The sequence below is a fragment of the Mandrillus leucophaeus genome, unplaced genomic scaffold (genome assembly GCF_000951045.1).
Source record: "Mandrillus leucophaeus isolate KB7577 unplaced genomic scaffold, Mleu.le_1.0 Scaffold95, whole genome shotgun sequence".
Taxonomy (NCBI): Eukaryota; Metazoa; Chordata; class Mammalia; order Primates; family Cercopithecidae; genus Mandrillus; species Mandrillus leucophaeus.
In genome coordinates, this window is record NW_012110363.1 from 287,014 (window position 1) to 311,070 (window position 24,057).

General features: G+C 40.6%; 1 pseudogene; it reads left to right on the top strand.

Annotated features, from left to right (window-relative positions):
• The first annotated feature begins 12,003 nt into the window (after positions 1–12,003).
• LOC105532350 lies at positions 12,004–20,584 on the top strand (annotated as a pseudogene).
• The last annotated feature ends 3,473 nt before the right edge of the window (positions 20,585–24,057 follow it).

Genomic DNA, 24,057 nt, shown 5'->3' on the forward strand with positions numbered 1-24,057 from the left:
AATGTATGATTCTGGTAAATTGTATTCACTTCTCTGTCCTCAGTGCCTACAACAACATTGACTGAATTTATGAATTCATGCAAACTGAAATCATTTTAAATCTATAGGTTCCAATCCCAAATGGGTCCCCACCACTGTTCAACAAAGCTTTAGTCAACAAATTCCTTTCCTTGAGTTATAAGAACCTCCTTCACCACTGTTACAAATTCACTTCAGCAAACGATCTGGTCCTTCACACCCCAATGGCAGCCCCCCTAAGGACCTCATGGGTTTAGGGATATTTAGGGTACTGTCTGATCTGTCTCATAGTTAGCATCTCTGCTGCGTTAGGCAGGGTGTCCTAGTCTCTCTTTTAAATGCTTCTCCTGTGGCTTTTACATAAAACCATTCTCTCTTGGTTTTTGTTCCTCAGACCTGCTGGATCAAAATCTCCACAGACAAGACCCAAGTGTGTGTGTGTGTGTATTTCAAGACAGAGTCTTGCTGTGTCACTTCACCCAGGTTGGAGTGCAGTGGCACAATCATGGCTCATTGCAGCCTTGACCTGCTGGGCTTAAGTGATCCTCCCACCTCAGCCTCCCAATAGCTGGGTCTACAGGCATGAGCCGCCATGCCCATCTAATTTTTTTTATTTTTATCTTTTTAGTAGAGATAAAATCTCACTGTGTTGCCCAGGCTGGTCTCAAACTCTTGAGCTTAGGCGATCCTCCCAGCTCAGCCTCCCAAAGTGAGAGGATTACAGGCATGAGCCACTGTACTTGGCCTGTGTGGTTTTTGTTTTAAGAACCACTGATACCCAGGTAGGATTGACAACTTTCTCTGGATTTCTTCTCTTCTCCTTTTCTTGTCCGGGTATAGCTTTAAACTTAGTAACTGGGTAAAAGCCAAAGTAAAGTTATAGGGGGCTGGGCTGGAGGGGACACATTTTGCCTTAAAACTGCTCTTGCACGACAAACACGTCTCTTTTATTTGGATTACATGTTTCCAGATCATTACAAACAGGAAATTTTAATCAAGATGCCCATACACACAGCTTACAGAAAGGTAATTGTAAGATGCATATATTCAATATTTATATAAGTTTCAGAAAATATTAGTTGCCATATAGAAGAATATTGCTATGCCATGGTGATTATAATTTGAGGGAAAATCATTTGAAGGGATGATGCCTCAGAAGGACCAGGTGCCAAGGATGTTAAGGAATGTTGCTAAGAGATGGGGTGTCCCCACTATTGACACCCCTCATTTGCCCACTCTCTTAGCTTCAGCTTCCTACCTAGACCCCAACAATACTCAAATCTATGACTTTAAGATCACACAGCCTCTTTCTCCCTCAAATGTGAATTCCTAATTCTCAATGGATGACGAATCTTTTCCAACTGATATTTAACAAGCCCCATTGGTATACCACTTTCTCTCCTAAACTTCCTTTCTTTCACTGAGTCCAATGGACTATATTTTTTATTTTTTTTCTCCATCTCTCCACCATTTCTTGAATCTGGATAATCAGGGCTTGTTTAAATGATTGGAATTGCTTTTTGACAAGTCAGCCTACCTCCAATACTAAACATGTTCCCTCCCCCCACTGAAAAACTACTAAATACTCTCATAGTTATCTTTCCAAAGAGGCAATCTGATTATTTCCACTACCATCCCCTCTTGTTTTAAAAGCCTTCAGTGGCTCTCCCATTAAGGGCTAGAGTCAAATCTCCTTATTCCTGCATGCAATATCCTTTGTGATCAGACCTCAGTTCACTTCCCAGGCTCATCACCCTCCTATCCTCCCCAGGCCTTTACCAGCTCTCACTATGTGAGAGTTTGAGAAGACGTCACTAAATTGTAGCCTTTCAAATACCTTTAACTCCTAGGCATAGGCTTATGCCTCCAAAAATGCAAAGTTATAAAATGTGGAAAATAATCAGTTTATTTTTATTTTCTGGTTGGTTTTATTTCACATGCTAAGGTTCTTCTAAATTTATTCTGGCTTCCCTGCAGCAATTCTGCCCAATTCCATTTTACCTGAAATGACAACAGCAGCAAAGTTCAGAAATACTGCCACCTTGTGATCACAGAGTAGGTGAAAAGTCAAGTGGTCCTCCCTTTATACATATGTTTATAAACAGAGGAGCTGAGAACTGGAGAGATTCCCTGACCCGTCCCTCTTTCCAGGCCTTAAAACTAACAGCCACTTGATTACTGCTAGAAACTCAAATTTACAAAACTTTACCTTTGACTCTCTTTTGTAGAGTTTTATTGATTTCCCTCAACCAGATTATTTAAAGATACTGAAGGACACACTTATTTAAGCCATCTTCAGGTTCAGGTCCTTCAAAGCCCAGAGAACTTTTTTAAGCCTTTTACTTTTAGGAGGTATGTGCTCCAGACCATAGCTGTCAACTGTATTAGGACAGTGGTGAGTTGATGCTATTTGCCAATACAAACCCAAAACAGGGCATGTAAGAAGTCCTCACGAGCTGCTTATGGAGAGAATTAATGAGTAAACAAATTAACAGCAGATACGATGATGACTTTAAGAGTGGACAAAAATGTTTCTAATGTTTTTGAAAGCAGTCATTTTATTTTGAAATGTCAATTCCATCTTGAAACATTGACATATTTTATACTCGAGCTATTTTTAAGGTGGGTTTGAATAAAAGAATAATGGAGGTGCAGAGAGACGAAGTGACCTCTGTCTAGTGGCATACCAATAATAAATAGGTTCAGGGCAACTCAGGGCATCGCAAAGGTGGGTGAGGCCGAAAGGAAATGTAAAGCATATTTATTCAAACCCCTTTTGATACTGCTTTGCAAAAAGAGGTTCATCTAGCTCTTCCTTTCTCTCTCTCTGTCTCTCTCTTTCTCAAGACAGGATCTAACTCTGTCACCCAGGCTGAAGTGTAGTGGTGTGATCATGACTCACTGTAACTTCAACCTCCCAGGCTCAAACAATTCTCATGCCTCAGCCTCCACACCTCGCTAATATTTTTATTTTTTGTAAAAACGGGTGCCCACGCTGGCTCAAATTCCTGAGCTCAAGTGATCCACACACCTCGGCCTCCCAAAGTGCTGGGATTACAGGCAAGAGCCGCAACACCCAGCCCTCTTCCTTTCTTTGACTCTACTTCTTAGCTATTATTTCATCACATAGACTAGCTTATATTTTAAGGTTTGTTCTCAGAATGATTGTTTTCAAATGAGTTAGACCTGGATTTCTCATAAGCAGCATAGTAGCCACTGGAGACTTTTGTGCACAGGTAAAGAATAAGCTGCTTTGAAAAGTCATTGGTCATTCCAAAACTCACTGGTATCATGAGACATCACAGAATATATGCTTTGTAAATAATTTGTTTTTCAGAGTCAATAACTAATTACCAGTTCATGCCCTATACATAAATCAATATTGGAAATTAAGTCTAAGTAGATTCATCACAGAAACGATTGGCCGACTGACCAAACAGCAAGCTTCATGATTTACTTCTTGGCTTAGCTGCTCTCTTTGCATTTCCTTTTTAAGCAGTCCTCCTCTCCCATCATTATTATAATAAAGAATGAAAATGGACAAGGTGAGGCAAGGCTAGACAGGGGTGAATTTAAAATTCACTGATCCTAGAAATTGTTTGCAGTTTTTGGGTTGTAAGAAAGTGAAGTACATCTGACATGCTGTCTCACACCTGTAATCCCAGCACTTTGGGAGGCTCAGGCAGGAGGATCACTTGAGCCTAGGAATTTGAGACCAGCCTGGCAATATATGGAGACCCCATCTCTACTAAAAGTACAAATAAAAAATTAGCAAGTCATGGTGGAGCGGCCCTGTAGTCCTAGTTACTCAGGAGGCTAAGGTAGGAGGATTGCTTGAGCCCAGGAGGTCGAGGCTACAGCAAGCTGTGTTCGCAAGGAAGAAGATGAAGCAGGTTCTGTGACACAGAACAGAATTCAGGGCAAGTACAGGGCTGGGCAGCCTCACACTGTAATTCACACTCAGGGCAATAAACAGAAAAGAATTTTCAGAATGAAATCATGGCATTGATCTGGTCATCATCTCCATGCACTTAAGTTTTTGAAACAAATTAATATTGTCTCCTTAAATGCAATGTATCCTTCTGAGGCTCCATAAGGAACTTTGCCATTTAAAAACATTAAGTTTTCAAGATAAAGAGACCTACTTTGGCCACAGTGAAGATTATGACCAGCCAATTGGCAAATGCCAGAATAAATCCATGTGTTTCTTTTCCTTTCACTCTGCCCATGTTCCATGTATATCAGTTCCGCTTAGCTACGTTGTCTGCTCCTTTTGACTTGCTGGAATATCACAATGCAAGTCTGGTGGGCACAGAAATTCTAGGATGGTGTCTAGTCTTAATTAAACACCCCCAACTGTGGTGCAGTCAAACTTTGAGATTTTCATGACTACTGAGCCCTGGACAAAACACAAGTATTTAATGCCCAGTAGAGTTGAAAGCCGAAATAAGCAAACAAGAAGGAGGAAACAAATAAGTAGAGATTGCAAAGGCAGAGAGGTAAAGATGGCTTAGCTCCAGGTGGTCAATGATGCTCTATCCAGATGAGGGCCTTTGGGGCCCAGAGCCTACATGTCCTGATGGGTTTTCAATTCTGAGCACAAGATGTTCATCTGAAATGCTAATTTTCCATGTTCAGCCATTTGCCATCCAGATAAAATTCCCAGCACAGCTTCCGCACAAACTAACGATGAAGTGGCAAGCTCTCAACTACGTTGAGTGGTAAACTATGTAACTAACCACTTCTCTTTGTTTTCTTCCACAAGCAAGATAGAGTCGTCTTTATAATATTAACTTCAGCATGAATATTGAAACTCACATAACTTGAATATTGAAAAAAGCTTCCAAATGGTCTTTGAGTTTAAATAGCACCTTGAGACTCCCAGGCCCCAGAATAGCTCTAAAACTCAAATGACTAACCAACTTGCCATTCTTTGACTTCTCTAGAATTTCCATATTTCTTTTTGTGTGCTGAAATTTAGCCATCTCCCACATTCTTGATCACGTGTAAACAGTAGATAGACCAGGCATGGTGGAGATAGCAGCTAATTATCATTCAGATGGAAGGGCTTTCATTTTCTGCCTGCTTTGGGGAAACTATTCCCTGGAAGAATTTCTTTGTATGGAGATATTGGAAAATCCTATGTCCATCCTATGGACAAGAGGAGATACAGTATTGAGTCTGTAACGTGGATTTGATAATTCCAACCGTCTGCTTTTGGCAGTGTGTGATAACACATGGTCGGATGGCTTGCCCTGCCCTCAACATATGCACGAACATGTTTAACATCACTTCACTGGAGTACCCAAATGTTTCTGGTTTACCTGCAGAAAATTCAGCTTTAAAAACAAAAATGGGGAAATGCTATAGGTCAGCATTCCAGTCATGCACCAAGCACACACCAAGGGTTGTTTAGTAGGTGGCCCCATGTTGGGCACAGTCCTCTCCCTAAAACTACAGGAAAGGCACTCCATTCTCACACACTGGATCCTTCTTGCACTTTCATTCTCACACGTAACAAATCTCCCACAGGCAGACAGTTCACAAAGGCCATATGGATAGAGAAGCATTTTGTCTTATTTTTAAATTTTTTTTTTACAGAACTGATATGCAGACTTAATAAACTGTCTAACTCAGTATTGTCAAGGGAGTTGGGCACAATTTTCAGATAATTATATTTGGCCCTATTTCACATGAAAATATCCTTTATGACTTAGAGTACATTCTTGGTGTATATATTTTAATGTATTACTCACATTCTGCCTTTTAAATAAAATATGCTGAACTTGAAGTATCCTCCATGAATCTTTGATGTAATTAAGAATATCTGATTCTTCCACTCCCCAATGCCCCCAGGGTCTGCTTAGGTATTTGAAGCTGTTTCTTGCTACATAAAACATCCCAGACTGATTTTTCGGGCTGTCTTTTTAAGTTGTAACATACTTTGTTTCTTGGAGCCACTCCTGGTGTTTTCGTTGTGTTGATTTCTGGTAGCCTTGCTCCTGAATATTGTCTAGATTAAACCTTGCATGGCTGTGATAGGTGATTATTTTATACTTACTAGCACACAGCAGGACATTTATATATATTCACATGTATGGCTATTTTGATAGTTCATAATTTAACCCCCAATACACGGAAAAAAATCTTCTTTTATGTTTGTAGAACAAAACTTGGAGATGTGAGTTCTGGTGGTTTCAGGCTCACTTATTTGTGGCCCTGTGTGACATGTTGAGCAGGATTTAAAACTTGTACTTAACAAAGTTTAAAAGAGCTACAGGTCACACACTTCGAAAAGTAGATCTGCAAATGACAAGGATCTAATACATTGCATTTACACCTATAATCACAGACGAATTAATTAATGGCAATTCAACTCTCTTCAGGAGCCAGTGAGTAATATAAATGTGTGAATGAGCCAAGGTTAAGATAGCAGGGAGTACATGAAACCAGGAGTGCGTGCCCCTCCTAAAAATGCAGATACCCTTAGAATTCGTGCTGGCTCAGGTAACACATTTCCAAGTCAAATATGGCCTCTGGAGCATTATAATTTCATTTTTGGGGCTATCTCCATCACTGGTTTGCTTTTTTTTTTTTTTTTTTTTTCATTTAAGGGCAATATAACATCATTTGCCCTTATATGGGCAAGATCAATTGAAGAGCTTTTTCTTTTTGAATGTTCTGGTAGATTTTATTATGGAAGTGATCTTCCTTTGAAAGTGTGAAAGAGTATATAGCTAACACAATATGGTGGAAATGCTCTGATAATTGTTTTAGTTCTTCTGCAGTTTGGGGGATGTTCATGACACTCAGTGAGGAAGGAATATGGTGGGTGAGTCTGAACAGGGATCCCAGAGTCAGATTACGGAGGTTCGCATCCCTTGTCCTCTAGTTCCCAGCTGGACAATCCTGGTCACACGTCCTCTCCTTCCTAAGACTGGGAATTTCTTCATCTGTAAAGTAGGATGGGAGGCCAGGCACGGTAGCTCACACCTGGAATCCCAGCCAAGGCGGGAGGACCACATGAGGTCAGGAGTTTGAGACCAGCCTGGTCAACAAAGTGAGACCCTGTCGCTACAAACTATATATATATATATTTTTTTTTTTTTTAATTAGTCAGGCATGGGTGTGCACACCTGTAGTCCCAGCTACTCAGGAGGCTGAGGTGGGGGAGGATCACTGAACCAGGAGGGCCGTGACTGCAGTGTGCCACAATCACACAACTGTACTACGGCCTATGTGACAGAGGGAGACCCCATCTCAAGAAAAAAAAAAAATGTATGATGGGAACAGTGTCTACTTTACAGAATTGATCTGAGGATTACATGAGACAAAGAAAGATCTCACAACAGTGCATGGCAAATAATAAAAGCTCAACATATGATGGTTATCACCATTATCATCATTATAGCATTATATTTGACCTTGTAACTAATGTGTTTTCTTCATTCCCTGTGATTCTAGTAGTTTCTAGTAGCCTCTGGGACTCGCACACAATTAATCAAAAGCATTCATTGTTCCCAGGAGGAAGGTGGGTAAAACCTACAACAAATACATCAGTTGAAGTGCTAAATTAATTTCTGCCCATCTCTAACATAAATAACAAACAAGAAAGCAAGGCATTCATTTGCAGGAGGCTGGCTTTGTTAAGAGAGACAAAGATTTGTGTTTCCAGAGAGCTAGACAGTGGAGCACTGGAGGCTTTGGGCATGCTATAAGTCACGGGGAGAGGAAGAATGTACACATGTGTAAACAGTTTCCCTCTACACTGAGGACAGACAGCAGCTGTCCCTGGAGGACTGGAGGGAGAATGGAAAAGAAAGGAGAGAGCAAAGGCATTTAGACACCAATAAAATGGTGACTCACTGCCCCTCCCCATCCCATACCTCATCCCCAGCATCTAGTCCCAGAACGAGGCAATACTGAACCCCCAAGTTTGTTTTGAGTATTCAAAAGTTTGGGAAATCCATGCCCCAATTCCTGTATAGAGCTCTAGGAGAGCAGTTTCAGAGTGGACGGTGTGATACTGTAAACCACAGTAGAAAAAAATAGCTACTCCTCAGATTCCAGACGCAGGAAGAACATGAGTGGATGTCTAGGTGTGTGTGTGAAGCAGGAGGGCCCCAGAAATATTTTCTTAAGTTTAAATTCTGACCTGACTGTATTTCAAACCAGAAGCAATTGAGTTTTGTTGAATTGGCAAAGTTGTTTTTCTATCACTGGGCCAAAATAGGGCTTGCAGGTTGATTTGCCTAAAAATAAAGAAAGTTACCAATCTGAGTCTAATGAATGTTTAAAACGCTTCCCCTTTTATTATGATCTAGTCACTGATTTCCGGGAAGGTGTTTTTTGCTTGCTTCCCTGTGCTCTGGATTGCCGGCTGCTGGCTCTAGTCATTAAGGAAACAAGATCATGACCCTGAAACTTTTAGACACTCAGCCAACTCTGTGCATCTGTTTTTTTCTCTGCCATGATCTGCTTTCTGTATTTTGCAGCCACATGGAAAGAGCAATGTTTTAAACCTTCACTAGTGCTGTGGATCAATTCTGGCTTGGATTCTCATTTGGGATTGATTCCCCTTGGGCAGGAATGTGGGTGCTATATCACTCCCTAAGCATGTCAGTAAACATCCTCCCTTTCAGCATAGCTGTTCCATCATGTCTTGCCCAGCACCCTGTGGGTACAAGAGATCACAGAGCCCTTAAATTGGGCCATTTCCTAGGAAGCCACACTTCTATACACTAAGTCAAATTCTCAGGTATCTCTTGGTTTTGCTCTATTCTCACCTCTCAAGCTGACATACATTTTCTAAAATTAAGACTTCCAGAGACTTAGCTGTAAAAATATTTTCTTAAGAAATAATGTTCACTTTATGGAGGAAGAAACACAACTTAGAACTGCTTTGTGGAAGCACAGAATAAATTTTTATAAATGTGGACATAACTATGAGAGTCCTGGAATTAAAATTAAAAACTGTGATGTGAAGTTTCTTTGATGAATGATATATGGATTCAGCTGAGTTCTCTGCTACAGCATTCATGGATGCCCCTCCCTCCAGGAAAACAAACAGTGCCATCAAAAATGACAGCATCCAGGCTGGGTGTGATGGCTCACGCCTGTAATCACTTCGAGTGGCTGAGGCAGGAGGATTGCTTGAGCCCAGGAGTTCAAGACCAGCCTCCTAGGAAACACAGTGAGACTCTATCTCTACAAAAATAAAAAAAAAAAAAAAAAAATACAAAAATTAGCTGGGTGTGGTGGCACATGCCTATAGTTCAGCTACTCAGGAGACTGAGGTAGCAGGATCACTTGAGCCCAGGACACTGAGGCTGCTGTGAGCTCTGATTGTACCACTGCACTCCAGCCTGGGCAAAAGAGGGAGACCCTGTCTCAGTAATAAAAATAAAAGAAAAGAGAATAAGAGCATCCATTTTTGACAGGCACATATTGACTGCTTGGCTCCCACAGCCATGTGGGAGCTAAGGCTCCATTTGGGGGATCTGTGCTGGCAGTGGCCTGAGCTGGATATTTCACTGATGGGTCCTTATGTAATCATCCAGTGGGTTCTTTCTGCCCCTACACAGACAAAATCAATTCACTAAGATCATGGCATTGCAGTAAAGATAGAGTTTAATCCATGGGAGGACAGTCAAGAGGGAATCAGAGTTATTACTTAAATCAGTCTCCCTGAAGGCTCAGAGTTAAAGTTTTTCAAGGATAGTTTGGTGGGCAGGGGGCTAGGGAATAGGTGCTGCTGATTAGTTGAAGAAGCAATTATAGGTGTGTGGAAAATGGTCCCATGCACTGAGTCTACCTCTAGGTGGGACCACAGGACTGGCTGAGTCATGAGGGTGCATGTGGAGACAGCCAGTCATCAGAAATGCAGAAAAAACATCTCAGAAGAACATCTCAAAAGGCCAATCTTAGGTTCTACAAATAGCGATGTTATCTATAGGAGGAATTGGAGAAGTTACAAACCTTGTGACCTCTGGAACAATGGTTAGTTATTGTTTAATTACATCTACGTCTTCGCAGAATTGGGGAGCCTTTCTCATGAGCCTAACCTTGTGGCTTTTCTTTAGTTTTACAAAGGCAGTTTAGTTTTGGGAAGGGGTATTATCATCTTCACTTTAAGGTTAAACTATAAATTAAATTCTTTTCAAAGTTAGCTTGGCCTATGCCCAGAGATGACTGAGGAAAGCTCTGAAGTTAGAAGCAAGATGGAATCAACTATGTCAGATTTCTCTTGCTGTCATAATTTTGCAAAGGTGGTTCCACCGATGTCTAATACCCAGGTCCTCTCAGGGTCTCAGTCCAGATGGATTCAGAATACAGGACCACCACAGTCCAGTTCTGCCTCATCTTCTCCTCCAAAGCACTGAGTTATTTCATGTGCATAGGGCATCAAAGCAGCTTATTAACGTAGTGTATAAGTAGAAAGAAAAAGAGAAGACTAGGAAATCCAGAAGAAAATCCTGTTCTATCTTTTCAAATTCGTATTCATTCCCAAACATGAATGCCAGCATTTGCTCATGTGCTGGCCAAATAATGCAAACCAAAAATGGAATAAAAAACAACAATGTCTAAGACTTTCAGGCTATCCCATATCAACTTATCTTGAGGTAGAATTTTATTGTTAGTGACCTGCTGCTCCTACTCGTACCATAAACTTTCAGATTTAAATTTACAGAAAACATCAATTGCATGATTGTCCCAAAGTACTTGTCCTCTCCCATTCTTGCCCTCTGCAACTCTTAGTTGCATTCATAGTGTTAACTTACCAATTTTCAAAATTCCTTTTTCAATTGGATGGGACTATATGAAAAAAAAAAACTAATGTGTAAATATGGTGAGAAAAATCTAAGGATGAAAGTAAAATTCAGAGAGGCAATTTCAATGCCCCTCATACAACCAAACCCTTTCTACCTGAAATTTCTCTATCCAAATCTGATCTGTGGGTGCTCTCCAGAGCAGCCTCTGGAGCAGAATTGAACTTTCTGGAATGAAGGAAATGTTCTAAAACTGACCTGTCCAATATAGCAACCATTAGCCACATGTGGCTATTAAACACTTGAAATGTGGCTGGTGTGAGTGAGGAACTGCTTTGTTATTTAATTTTAGGTAATTAAAATTTCAGTCTTTTAATTTAAATAGCCATGTATGGTATGATAAGAAATACTATTTTGGTCTTTTCCCATTTCTTGGCACATGGCGCTTAAAACCCTTGCAATCTCTGAAGTAGTCATGTCTTTCTATATACACCAGTCTCTCAGACTGGTGGCTGGGGGCTCTGGACAGCCTCAGGCTAGGGGAATGGGTGCTGGGGAATCCAACCACGTGATTAGAGGTCGGAATTTTGAGCTCCAATCCCCCCACCTCTGAAAAGGAAGAGGGTCTGAAGGTTGAGTTGATCCCAGTGCTCAACGATTTGATTAATTACACCCACAAGATGAAGCCTCCATAAAAACCCAAAAGGATGAGGTTTGAAGAGCTTCTGGGTTGGTGAAGGCCTAGAGGTGCTGTGAGAGACAGTGGCCCAGAGGGGTCATGAAAGCTCCACATCCCTTCCCCCATACCTTGCCCAAGGCATCTCTTCCCTCTGGCTGTACCTAAATTGTATTCTTTGTAATAAACTGGTAATTTTGTAAGTAAACTGTTTTCCTGAGTTCCGTGAGCTACCCTTGCCAGAGAGGGCCTGTTATTATCAGCTAAGTCAGACGGAAGTTATGGGCAACCCGGGGCTCACTACTTGTGATTGACATCTGAAGTGGGGGACCTTCTTGGGGGACTGAGTTCTTAACCTGTGGGATCAGATGCTATCTCCAGGTAAATGGTGTCAGAATTGAGTTAAATCGTAGGACATCCAGTTGATGTCCTCAGAGAATTGGAGAATTGCTTGTCATAGGAAAAAGCTCTACACATTTTGGTGACCAGAAGTGTTGTTGGAGGTGTAGAAGAGAAAATACTGGTTTCCCCCCTCAAACCATGAGGCTAGTAGCTGCCATTTTTGACAGCACTACTCCAGAGGATTTTACTCTTAAGGTTATAAAGAGCAAAGCTCCAGGGGGTGGGAGGGAAGAGGCCCCAGTACCAGGCCTAGGCATAAGGTAAGCCACTACATTTGACCTTGCTGGTGACTCTGTTTGGAGCTTCTGAGAATCCCCAAAGCTGACACTGGGAAAATGGAAATGGGCTAAGATGCCCTTTATGAGTCTCTTCCAGGCTCATGAGAATTCTGCTCTATTCATTGTGTAATTGTAGTGTCTCCCTTCCTCCAGACATTTTTCTCATTTGGAGAAGTGTTGGTTGCTAGGAGACTGAACTGCCTTTTCAAGGAGAGTACTTTAGAGAGAAACAATTCACGTGATTTTCTTCTATAAAATGAAAATTTGTAAAATATTTGCAATGCATAGTGAAAAAGTCAAGCTTTTACATTTCTTTGTATATTTGTTTTAGCAGTCATAGAACCTTTCAATTACTTTTCCCACTGCTTCACACTGCAAGAAAGAAAAAAAACTGACTGCCCTTTCTGTAGTACTTCTTAAGAAAAAATAACATTCCCAGGCTTGCTTCCAGAAATGGCGAGGTGACATCTATACTGCTTACCTCACAAGGGAGCTGAGTGAGAATCAAAATAATGACATTTATAATGGAAATGGAAATTGCAAAGCACCAGAAATAAATCAGTATTGCACCCAACAGCTCGTAGTTTTATCCAACTACATATTCTTACCATGATTTTCATAAACTTACAAAATCATGCAGTCTGAACACATTTAATAATAAAAGAGCCACAACTTAGAGAAATGAATAGGTCTCTTAGGTTTCTAACTTCCAGACAAAGTTGCCATTATACTGCAATGACTTCTCAGGGAATGTGAACAAAACTCTAAATGTTCGACTAGCTCTTGTAATCACTGTCAACAACATTTAAACCTTGGATAGAGAGTAGTCAGCATGAAATGACATTTCCTCTCTAACTCACCTAATATGATGCCTGGCACACAGTAGGTGCTCATTAAAGAGTAGTTGTTAATAATGATGATAATATCCTAGTTAATAAGGATATTTTCTTTCAAATTTCTTGGCCCCTGCTTTAAAAATCCAGCTGTAATAAATTTTTTATTGACCAGCTGCAAAATTCTTTAATGTTTGAGAAATTTGCCTATATTAATTGACAGTTTGAAGCAAAAGAACTTTCTTTCTTTGTATATCTGAGCAGCAGAAGAGCCACCAAAAAGGGGACTAGGAACAAGTTATTTTACAAAGAAATATTTTGACCAGGCGTGACGGTTCATGCCTGTAATCTCAACACTTTGGGAGGCTGAGGCAGGAGGATCATTTGAGCCTAGAAGTCCAAGACCAGCCTGGGTAATATAATATATAATGAGACTGTCTCTACAAAAAACAAACAAACAAACCACACTATCTGGGCATGTTGGCACACACCTGTAGTCCCAGCTACATGGGAGGCTGAGGTGGGAGAAATGCTTAAGCCTGGGTGTTTGAGGTTGCAGTGAGCTGTGTTCACACCACTGCACTCTAGCCTGGGAGCCTGGCCAACAGTGGGACTCTGTGTCAAGAAAAAAAAAGAATGAAAGAATTTATAATGTAAGAATAATATGGTTGAAAGAACCTATTTGATAATTATCATAGATGTTATATTTTTTCAGGTTATCCACGGCTTTTGTGGAGCCCATACTCCTTAGAAATAGTTCAGCACAGGAGAGAACCCCAGGGGTCCTCTTTTGTTAGAATAGCTAGTCTTTTAAAAGTACTCAGGTGTAGACAAGCTCCTCAGGGTGACAACTAGCTTACAAACAGCATGCTACAAGCACACAAAGCCAGTTTTGTACTGCCTCAATGTCTCCAGACCTGCCTAGGGTCTCAACCATGACTGGGCATTACAACCACCCAGTTAACTTTAAAAAATATTGGTGTCCGAGCCACTCCCCAGGTCAATTGGTCCCTGTTTCCGGGAGGTGAGGCAGGTCTAGGTGGCTTTTAAAACTCCCTGGGTGGATCTAATGTGAAGCCAGAGATAAGAACGAAGTCCTTAAGCTGTTCTGATTCCAGGTTTCTTTGATGTCAACCAAGCACTTGCAGGTCCACAGCACTAGCTAAAAGAACTGTGAGATCAAAAGTTTCTCTGCCCCATCTGAAATTGCTAACATCAGATCCTCACTGAATCTGCTGCGCTCCTATTTCTGCAACCTCTCTCTCCTCCTTTTTCTCCCTGCCTTACTCTTTCCCTTTGTCCCTTGCTTTCTTCTCTCCCTTGCTCTCATCTCCTTTTCTGTCTCTCTCCTTACTCTCTCAGTTCTGCTTTGAGAAATCTTCCCCCTCAATATCTCCTTTGATCCCTTTCACTTTCTTCCTCTCTGATACTTTATCTCAGGAATCCACCTTTCTTGTTTCTCATTTATTGTTCCATTTTTGTTTCATTTGTGAGCCAAACTAAAAGATTGTGTGTGTGGTGAGGGAAGAGCAGGAGGGTTGGAGGGCAACAATCCAGACTCACACATAAAAACATTGAAAAGAAAAAAAGTTCAAAAGGAATCAATGCCACCAACTTTCAAAGCACTTGAAAGCAGCCACAAGTCCCATTCCAAATCTCTCTATCCTCCTCTAATTAGACTTTCCTTTCCTTAATCATCAGCATTCAAGAAAACGAAAAACAAAACAAAACAAAACAAAAGCCCACGATTTTGTTTTTAATGTAATTTAATGCTTTTCTCTTTTAATTAAGGGTATTACAACACCACTGTGCTAGTCTTGGCTTCTTTCAGTATTCAGTTCTCCAGTTCAGTGGCTGAATGCCTGCCACCATGGTGGCAGTAGAGAGCTGCAGATTGAGAAATTTAAGATCTTAAGGAAAAACCGTTTGGAGGTCCTCAAGATTGAGAAGTAAAACCATTAGTAATGATAAGTTCTATACCATGAATTTCCATTTGACATCTCTTACTCTCTGGAATCCCTTGAGGATCTCCCACATAGTCCATTTTAGCGAGGTGCTCATAAATCTGTTTAGCATTGTTGAAGATAAAACACAGACATGCATTGGTCTCTGTGTCCATACTCCCATCCCAAGTGCCCCACATATTTGATAGTTTCACTCAGCAAGTGTTTGTGCTTATCTCTGCCTCCACTGTCCTCAGTCCCCTGTGCTGGAATTACTCTCCAATTGTCACATTTGCTCCAGGAACAGCCATCTGAGACTGCAGCTCACATTCTGTGCTCATTTTTGCCATCCCTGTCTAGTTCTCCCGTTACCTCATTTAACCCTGGAAGGAGTGGCTTAAAACTTACTCAATAAAAACCCAATTCCTTGGGATTGTTGTAAATATATACAGAAAAGACTTCAGTACGCTAAGGTGTTTTTTGTTTTGTTTTGTTTTGTTTTTAATAAAAGAAAAAAGGGGAAGAGTCAGACTGGTTTAGATTCCCTGGGCTTTTGCCAACTGACCTAGGAACCCAGACACAAGAATGGGAATGTTTCTGGAAAATGCTTCCTGAGTTCCAAACAACCAATTTACAGCAGATATAGGGCATAAAGTCAGCATACAGCTATTCAGTCAGTAATTGCTGTTCTGGGAGTTGTGAATTGAGGACTGCCTAAGGTGATAGGAATCCAAGTGTGCTGTTTGAATAAATAAGACAATTTTGCCTTGTAAAGCCTTCTTAGCCTGTGGGGGATGCTTAAATGGCGCTGGCTAAGATTATTTGGAGAATCAACACTGATGGCCTTGGGGATGAGAGAAGTCAAAGGAGAAGGACCATACCAGGGAAGTGGATGGGTTCCAACATTTCCCACCTCCTTGGTGCGAGCCCTTGCTGCTGCTGTCACCCCCTCAGACTTCCTTGTGGCCAACAAAAACTAATAATAACCTGACTCCTTTCAGGAAACCAAAGATAAAGGAAAACAAATAAAGCAGGATTCAATGAGCTAAGGATCAAATGTTTAAGAACAATAATCTTTCAAAATAACTAGTTAAAAATAGATGCAACAAATAAAAAATAAGCAAACATGATGAAAAAAGCAAAAGTAATATTAAAAGAGCTCAAAGAATAACTGAAAGAATAAAATTTTAAATAATTCAGAGTACATTTAGATAAAAAGACGGTAAAGATAATTAGTATGGTGAAATAAACAAAACAAATCTTTATTAAATACTTTTTTTTTCTTTTTTTTGAGACAGAGGTCGCCCAGGCTGGAGTGCCGTGGTGTGATCTCAGCTCACTGCAACCTCTGTCTCTCAGGTTCAACCAATTTTCTTGCCTCAGCCTCCTGAGTAGCTGGGACTACAGGCATGAGCAACCATGCCTAGGTCATTCTTTTTTTTTTTTAAGTAGAGGTGGGGTTTCACTATGTTAGTTAGGCTGGTCTCAAACTTCTGACCTCAAATGATCCACCTGCCTCGGCCACCAAAAGTGCTGACATTACAAGTGTGAGTCACTGCATCTGGCCAAATACCTAATATTTTGAAAGGAAAAATATTCTATATAAATTCAAACTCTGTTAGTGGGTATTGTGCCAGAAATAGGCTATCAGTGTAAATATCAGCTACTAAATGCTTAAAGTATTCATTTTTTCACCAGCACATATCAAGGAAACATTAGTCAGCCAGCTGAATTATGTAAATTCTCTCCCTATAATTAAATTATCATAGTACTAATTAAAACAAGTATATACTTTTTATACCTGCATGTCCTTAAACAAATGTCCATTTCTATCTAGCCAAACACTAAATGACTGTATTATAAACAATGCATGAATTCTAAATCCCATAGACCAATGCACAGAACAATTTCATTTTGCTTTTCAAGATAGCAAAAAGACTGAGAATAAGTCTCGCTCACCCATATGAATTTTCTATGCAGGCATTATTCCTGGGTTATCTAGAGTTGAATTGTTAATGCTATTTAATTTTAATAGCCTTCTCAATTTTAAATCCTACTTGCAGAATATATACTCCGTTTATGCTATTTCATGCTTGACTTGTCTACATACCTGGGGAAAATTTTTATTTTGATTTGCGTTCAGAATTTTTTTTAAAACATTTGCAGCTTGGAAACAACTAATATCTGAAAGCACGACCAAATAAATATTCTCTCATTCATAGTACCCAGCAAAGCCAAGATTGGCATGAATGAATATGCTTTCCAAGTCTTGGCTTTTCTTGGGATCAAGATTTTGCCTTGTATTTTTGCATGTACAGAAATAAGAACAAAAAGCACAAGTATGTATTCAATTTTTGCACTAAGTTTTGGGATACTTATACAACTTAGAAATATTTCTCTATGTATCCATCTATCTATTGTCAGGTAGAGTCCAATGGCATGAAAGGAGCTACGCTGAGTGGAAGAACATCAACTATGTTTTCAATGGTCATTAAATGAAGTCTCAAAAGTGAAGATATCTAATCAAGTCCAATCCCTGGAACAATGTAGAAAAGATGGACCTAAGAAACTAAAATTGAAGTGTCTTTTTCATGGATTTAGTGCAAATTCCCTTTAAGAAATTGATAAATTTCACTAGGGACTGGTTGCTAGGATACCCCTCAAAATCTGTTAAAATAAGCTCTTTCCTTTAAAGGACTGGGCAGGGTTTCCATTATTTCAAAATGACTTTGAAAATCATGATGGGTGTTCAATCTAAGTGAATGAAACAGGTAAATGAATGGCCCTTAAGAAAAATAAATGACCATGAAGGTTCTAAAAAATAATTAGGCTCTCTCATAATGATATATTTAAAAGTTAGCTTTGCCAAGGAGGTTCAGATTTTCAAACCTGAAAGGAAGAAATAAAAATCAAATGTGAAATGGACAATGTGAAGTTCCTTGGGGGTAAAGGCCTACTGCTGTAGAAAGCAAGGGACGGAGTTTACATTTAGAGTGGGCATGTTGTTTGCCACTTATCATCTCAAAAGTCCTTTTTCTCTGGAACTGAAAGTAGTGTGGGTGCTTAAAACATTTCACATGTTGAATTTCTGTAAGCGCTCTTACAGGAATTCTCATATCCAGTTCTGTTACAAGGAAGGCAGGCTGGGGTAAAAAAGATGAATGAGTTCTAGAAAGGAAACTAGAAGCCTGACTCCTGAGCTGAGGACACAGAGTGAATGTTCTTTGATATTTTGATATTCACATCTCTGGAAACTCATTACATATGGTTGTTTTCCTTATCTCGTTTTGTCAACTATGGATAAAAATTCTGAAATCAAGAGTGATCCTATATCACCAAAAATGGCAGCTTTGATGTCAGTACTACCCAAAGTGATCTACAAATTTAATGCAATCCCTATCAAAATCTTAATGTTTTTGCTTAAGCGGAAAAAAAAAAATCCATCTTAAGATTCACATGGAATCTCAAGGGACCCAGAATAGCCAAAACAATCTTAAAAAGAGCAACTTCGGAGGGTTCACACTTCCTGATATCAAAACGTATTACAAAGGTATAGTAATCAAAATAGTGTGGTACTGGCATAAAGGGACATATAGACCAATGAAACAGAATAGAAAGCCTAGAAATAAATTATCCATATGTGGTCAAATGATTTTCAACAAGGCTGCCAAGACCAGTAAATGGGGAAAGGACAGTCTTTTCAACAAATGGTGTTGGGAAAAACAGATATCCACATGCAAAAGAATAAAGTTGGATCCGTAAGTACCACCATATACAAAAATTAACTCGAAATGAATTAAAAACTTAAATTTGAAGAGCTACAACTATAGAACTCTCAGAAGACAACATCGGAGAAAAGCTTCATGACACTGGATTTGACCATGATTTCTTGTACCTGACACCAAAAGCACAGACAACAAAAGTACAAATAGATAAATTGTACTACATAAAAATTAATCATTGTGCATCAACAGACACAATAAACGGAATGAAATGGCAACGAATGAAATGGAAGAAAATATTTGCAAATCATATATTTGATAAGGGTTTAATATCCAGAATAGGTAAGAGATCCTACAACTTACCAATTAAAAAAAACCAAACAACATGATTTAAAAACGGACAAAGGACTTGAATAGAGATTTCTCCAAAGAAGACATACAAATGGACAATAAGCACATACAAATATGCTCAGCACTACTAAACACCAGGGAAAAGCAAATTAAAACCATGAGATACTATCTCATACCTATTAGGACGGCTACTATCAAGGGGAAAACAACAACAACCACCAAAAATAAACAGTGCAGCACGTGGGAGTTGCTACCAGAGCAGAATCCAGGTTGGAGTTGGAACCATGGAGATGCCGAAGGAAATCCGTCTTCCCTACCGACCCCTAACGCACCGGCCTGCATGGAAAGTAGTTGGAAACTGCGCGGTACGGGTCCCATGGGGGCTCCGGGTCCTCCAGTCTCAGTGGTCACTGCTGGGCCGGCTCCCTCTAGCATTTTTTTTTTTTTTTTTTTTTTTTTTTAAGACGGAGTCTCGCTCTGACGCCCAGGCTGCAGTGCAGTGGCTCAATCTCAGCTCACTGCAAGCTCCGCCTCCCGGGTTCACGCCATTCTCCTGCCTCAGCCTCCTGAGTAGCTGGGACCACAGGCGCCCGCCACCACGCCCGGCTAATTTTTTTGCATTTTTTTTTCAGTAGAGACGGGGTTTCACCGTGTTACCCAGGATGGTCTCAACCTCCTGACCTCGTGATCCGCCCGCCTCGGCCTCTCAAAAGTGCTGGGATTACAGGCGTGAGCCACCAAGCCCGGCCCCCTCTGCCTTTTTAAGGACCCCTGTGCCATCCCCAAAGAAAGCTTCTGCTCTGCTGGAGCCCAGATGGAGGCTGGAGTGGCTGACCTCACTTAGGGGAGGAGAGAGGTATCATAGCGGCTTCTGATTCAGGTGCTGGTGAATTGTGGGAGGTGGATGAGAACCGGCCACTTATCGTCAGCAAGTTCTGCAAGTATGAGCATGGCAACATTGTGTCTACCCTCAGCGTTCTCAGCTGTCTACGGCAGCAAAGACTTCAGCATCAAGGACTGGGACCTTGCGCAGCAGGCGGCACTGAATTCACACTGATCTCATGTTGGGCGGGTCACCTGTACTCCTTCCTCTCTCCGCAGGGACTCTGTGTTTCTTTCGGGCAGTGAGAACTGTAGAATTTTATTCTGGCATACTCTGTGTACCAAGCCGGCGTCACAGGTGGGCTGCAGTGTCTCTGGCTGCCTTCCCACCTCACTAGCTTGGCATCCTCAGCAAAGTGAAGTCTTCATCTTTGTGATGGGAATGGGACAGTCTCCCTTGTGGACTCCAAGAGAGGGAGAGGTGCTCTTGGCTGAGTTGTACGAGACCAATGTGTCATTGGGCTGGTGTTTTCCTCGCACCGTGTTCCCTTCCTGGCCTCTCACAGAGAAGATGGCTCACTGGCTGTGCTGGACTCCAGCCTTTCTAAGGCGTTTAGAAGCCGAGGCCACAGTTACCTTGCGAGAGATGCTGCTTGATCCCCATTCAGTCACTTTCTGCTTACCACAAGGGGCCAGGACCATCAGTTCGTCTGCCACAAGTGTCCACAGAACCTCTCCCAGCCCCTGGACCTGAGAACGTTGCTGAGTAGATTGGACTTCAGACAAACAGCAAGTCCCCCATGAGAGTCCACTTCTTTGCCGCTGTCCCCTCAGCTTGTGAGGTAACACAGGAGCCTTCTGTAGTATGCTGATGAGTTAGATCTGGGCCGTTAATTGGCATCATCTTGCAGCCTGAAGGAGGCTGGATGCTGGGATCCTGTAGTCACAGGGAGGAAAAGCTTTCTTTAAAATGGGTGTGCAGATGCATCTGAGTGTGTGTGTGTAGGTTTTGGTGGGGGGATGGGGCAGGGGGGGGGAGGAATAAAAAAAATCTATCCCACATCTCCCCTAAACACCACTTCTCCCTCACTCCCCAAAAAAGTTGACAGAAGGGTTTTATTCTTCCCATGTAGCTGTCTGAGGAACTGGCCATGTCCGGGTTGGGGGAGGGTGTGTATGGAATGGGGGCATCCCTAGGTTCCTGGAAACAGCTCTTCTGCTACTTACAGAGATGGGATTGAGTTTATTTTTTATAGCGCTTAATTCACCATTATGAAAAATGCTTCCAATCACAAAAATTCAGCCCAGCTCACTTTGAGGAAGAGGCAGAACATGTTACAGTTTTATACAACTCCTTGCCATTAAACTAAATCAGAAATCCTTTTTTCTGGATGAATTAAAAATGTGGCCTGTGCCTGTGTAATGTCCGCTCCTTTCTGCCCACTCCCTTCCCTCTGCTCCCCGCTGGTGTCGTGTATATGAAAGAGGAGTGTTTTTCTGTCACAGATGCCATAGAGGAAAGTTTGATGATGGAGAGCTTAAAGGCATTTTAATTGTTAGAAAACTGACACAGACTGTTACGGACAAATCTTTGCCACTTTTCCCACCCAAAACCGGCCTGGGGCCTGACCTCTTCTGCTCTCAGCCCCTTTCTCTGGATAGAGAAAGTCTAAATGCAGTATGTGTAGACTTCTAAAGTTTTGAAATTCAGCCTCAGGAAGAAAATGAAAAATACTGGCTGGTGAAATAAACAGTTCAGGCATCTTGTAGGCCTGCCTTTTTTGAAAACAAAACCAAAAACGAAACAAAATAAAGTAAGTGTTGGTGAGGATATGGAAAAATTGGAACCCTTGTGCACTGTTGATGGGAATCGAAAACGGTGCAGCCATTTTGGAATACAATATGACAATTCCTCAAAAAATGAACAGTACAATTACCATGTGATCCAGCAATTCAACTTCTTGATATATATCCAAAAAAGTGAAAGCAAGTTCTCAAAGAGATATTTGTACACCCATGTTTAGTGCAGCATTATTCACAACAGTCAAAAGGTGGAAGCTCCCCAAGTGTCCACTGATACATGAGTGGATGAATAAAATGTGGTATATACATAAAATGGAATATTATTCAGCCTTAAAAAGAAAGGAAATTCTGACATGGGCTACAACATGGATGAGGACCTTGAGGACACCATGCTGAGTGAAATAGGCTAGCTATAAAAAGATAAATGCAATTCCACTCATATGAGGAACCTAGAGTAATCAAATTCATAAAGACAGAAAGTAAACAGGTGGTTTCCAGGAGCTGGGAGGAAAGGGGAATGGGGGTTTATTGTTTAGTTGGTGCAGAGTTTCAGTTTTGCAGATGAAAAGCATTCTCAGGATTGGTTGCGCAACAATGCAAATATACACAGCACTTCTGATGTGTATAATTATAAATGGTTATAATAAATTCTATGTGTATTTTACCAGAATTAAAAAAAAAAAATAAATGAAAATTCTTTGGAAAGTATAAAATATTACAGACAAGAGGCCTCAATTATTGAAAAATAAATTGAACACTGTCCTAAATATCCCAAGGGGAACAAAATCTTAAGCATGTCGCCTTTGACAGCAGAATCCTGATCCATGTGTACTAAACCAAGTCTAGCGTGATATAAAGTTCCTTAGGCTGCATGTGGTATTATGTGCCACCCTTCAAAATTGATTTCAATCAAAGAACGAGAACAAATCTTGATTCCCAAGTCTTTCCACAACTTGCTTGCTTTTCAAACATAAATCATACATATTAAATCTAACCATTGCCTATAAAAAGCCAACCCCACATTTAAAATGTGTTACTGGTAATGGAGCAGCTTAAGGAGGAAGAGGATGAGGGAGCTGAAGGCAAGGGGAAGGAGGTCTGTGGAGAGGGCAGGGTGGGGTTACCTGCCAGGCTCTGGGAAGATCAAGGACATTGACAAAAAAGAACAGATTTACCATCGCGGAAAAGATGAGGGTAAAAAAACAACAAACAAACAAAACAACAGGTTACAGGACAGGACATGAGGACAGACCAACTCTTTAAGGAAAAGAAGCCTCATTAGAGGGTTAGTAACATTAAAAACCTTTTTTCACTTTATCATCTAAGGAGAATATTTCTGAAATTTCTGCTTATGGTTATATAAAATTGGGCCGAGGATTTTTTAAAAAGTAAAGTTGGTAGCAGCCTTTGATTGGAATATTTTCACCTGTGTATGTTGTTCTACCTTTAATAAAATAGTATGTTTTATTTCAGAAGACATCAAAGACCACATTTTGATTGATCTACACAATCAAACCAGAAGAATGTTCCAGTTTATTGAATTTGTCTCCTTATTTAAGATAAAGAAAATTAAGCCAGGAGAAGTTAGAGCTCCATCCACCAGTTGGATCTTTGATGAAGGGAAGTGAAATGAGGATTTTGCACAGGTGGGCAGTAGCTGGTGGAGTGAGCGCCCTGCAGGTGCAAGTCATGACAATAGATGGGGAGGGATGCTGCGAAGGTATTCCCCCATTGTGTTAGGAGAATTCCAAGACACTCCATTCACTCCTCTAGCTCTCTCCAGGATGGAAGAATGGGGAACTATGAGGCACATGCACCATCCAGGAAGAATCCTAAGTCACATTTACCCTGAAAAGCATGCTTCTGTCCATGAATATCTTCTACCCTATGGCTGAGGCTTGTGGGGCGGGAAGTGTGGCTGGTGATATTTATATTTTTCTTTATTTACCAAGAATCTTGCAAATGGAAATGTTTCTTTTTTATAAGTCAGTGTTAATGAGTGTAGACCTCAGAGATTTAAAATGAACTATCTGCAAATCTGTGACGTTACACTAGAATAAATGTTTTATTACCCCCTCAAATCCAAGTCTCGCTTAAAAGGTGTTGAACAGAAAGTACTTAAAGGAATATCTTACATTTTTCTTTCATAGTTCAAGTTAAATGATAGGGTAATACTAACACATTAGCTGTCCTTTATATATATTAATCAATAATGCAGTTTTATCATTAAAAATTGATTTAAGTCTCAGTAGTGGACAATTTTAAAACGGTCTAAATGTGAAAGCCTTCAGCATTCTAATCGTTCACAGACAGGCAAGTTAGTGTCAATATATGACACTACCTAAATCACAATATATACATCCAAGTTTAAGTTCATAGTCCAACATAAGGTTACAACTAAATGACAATATATACATCCAAGTTTAAGTTCATAGTCCAA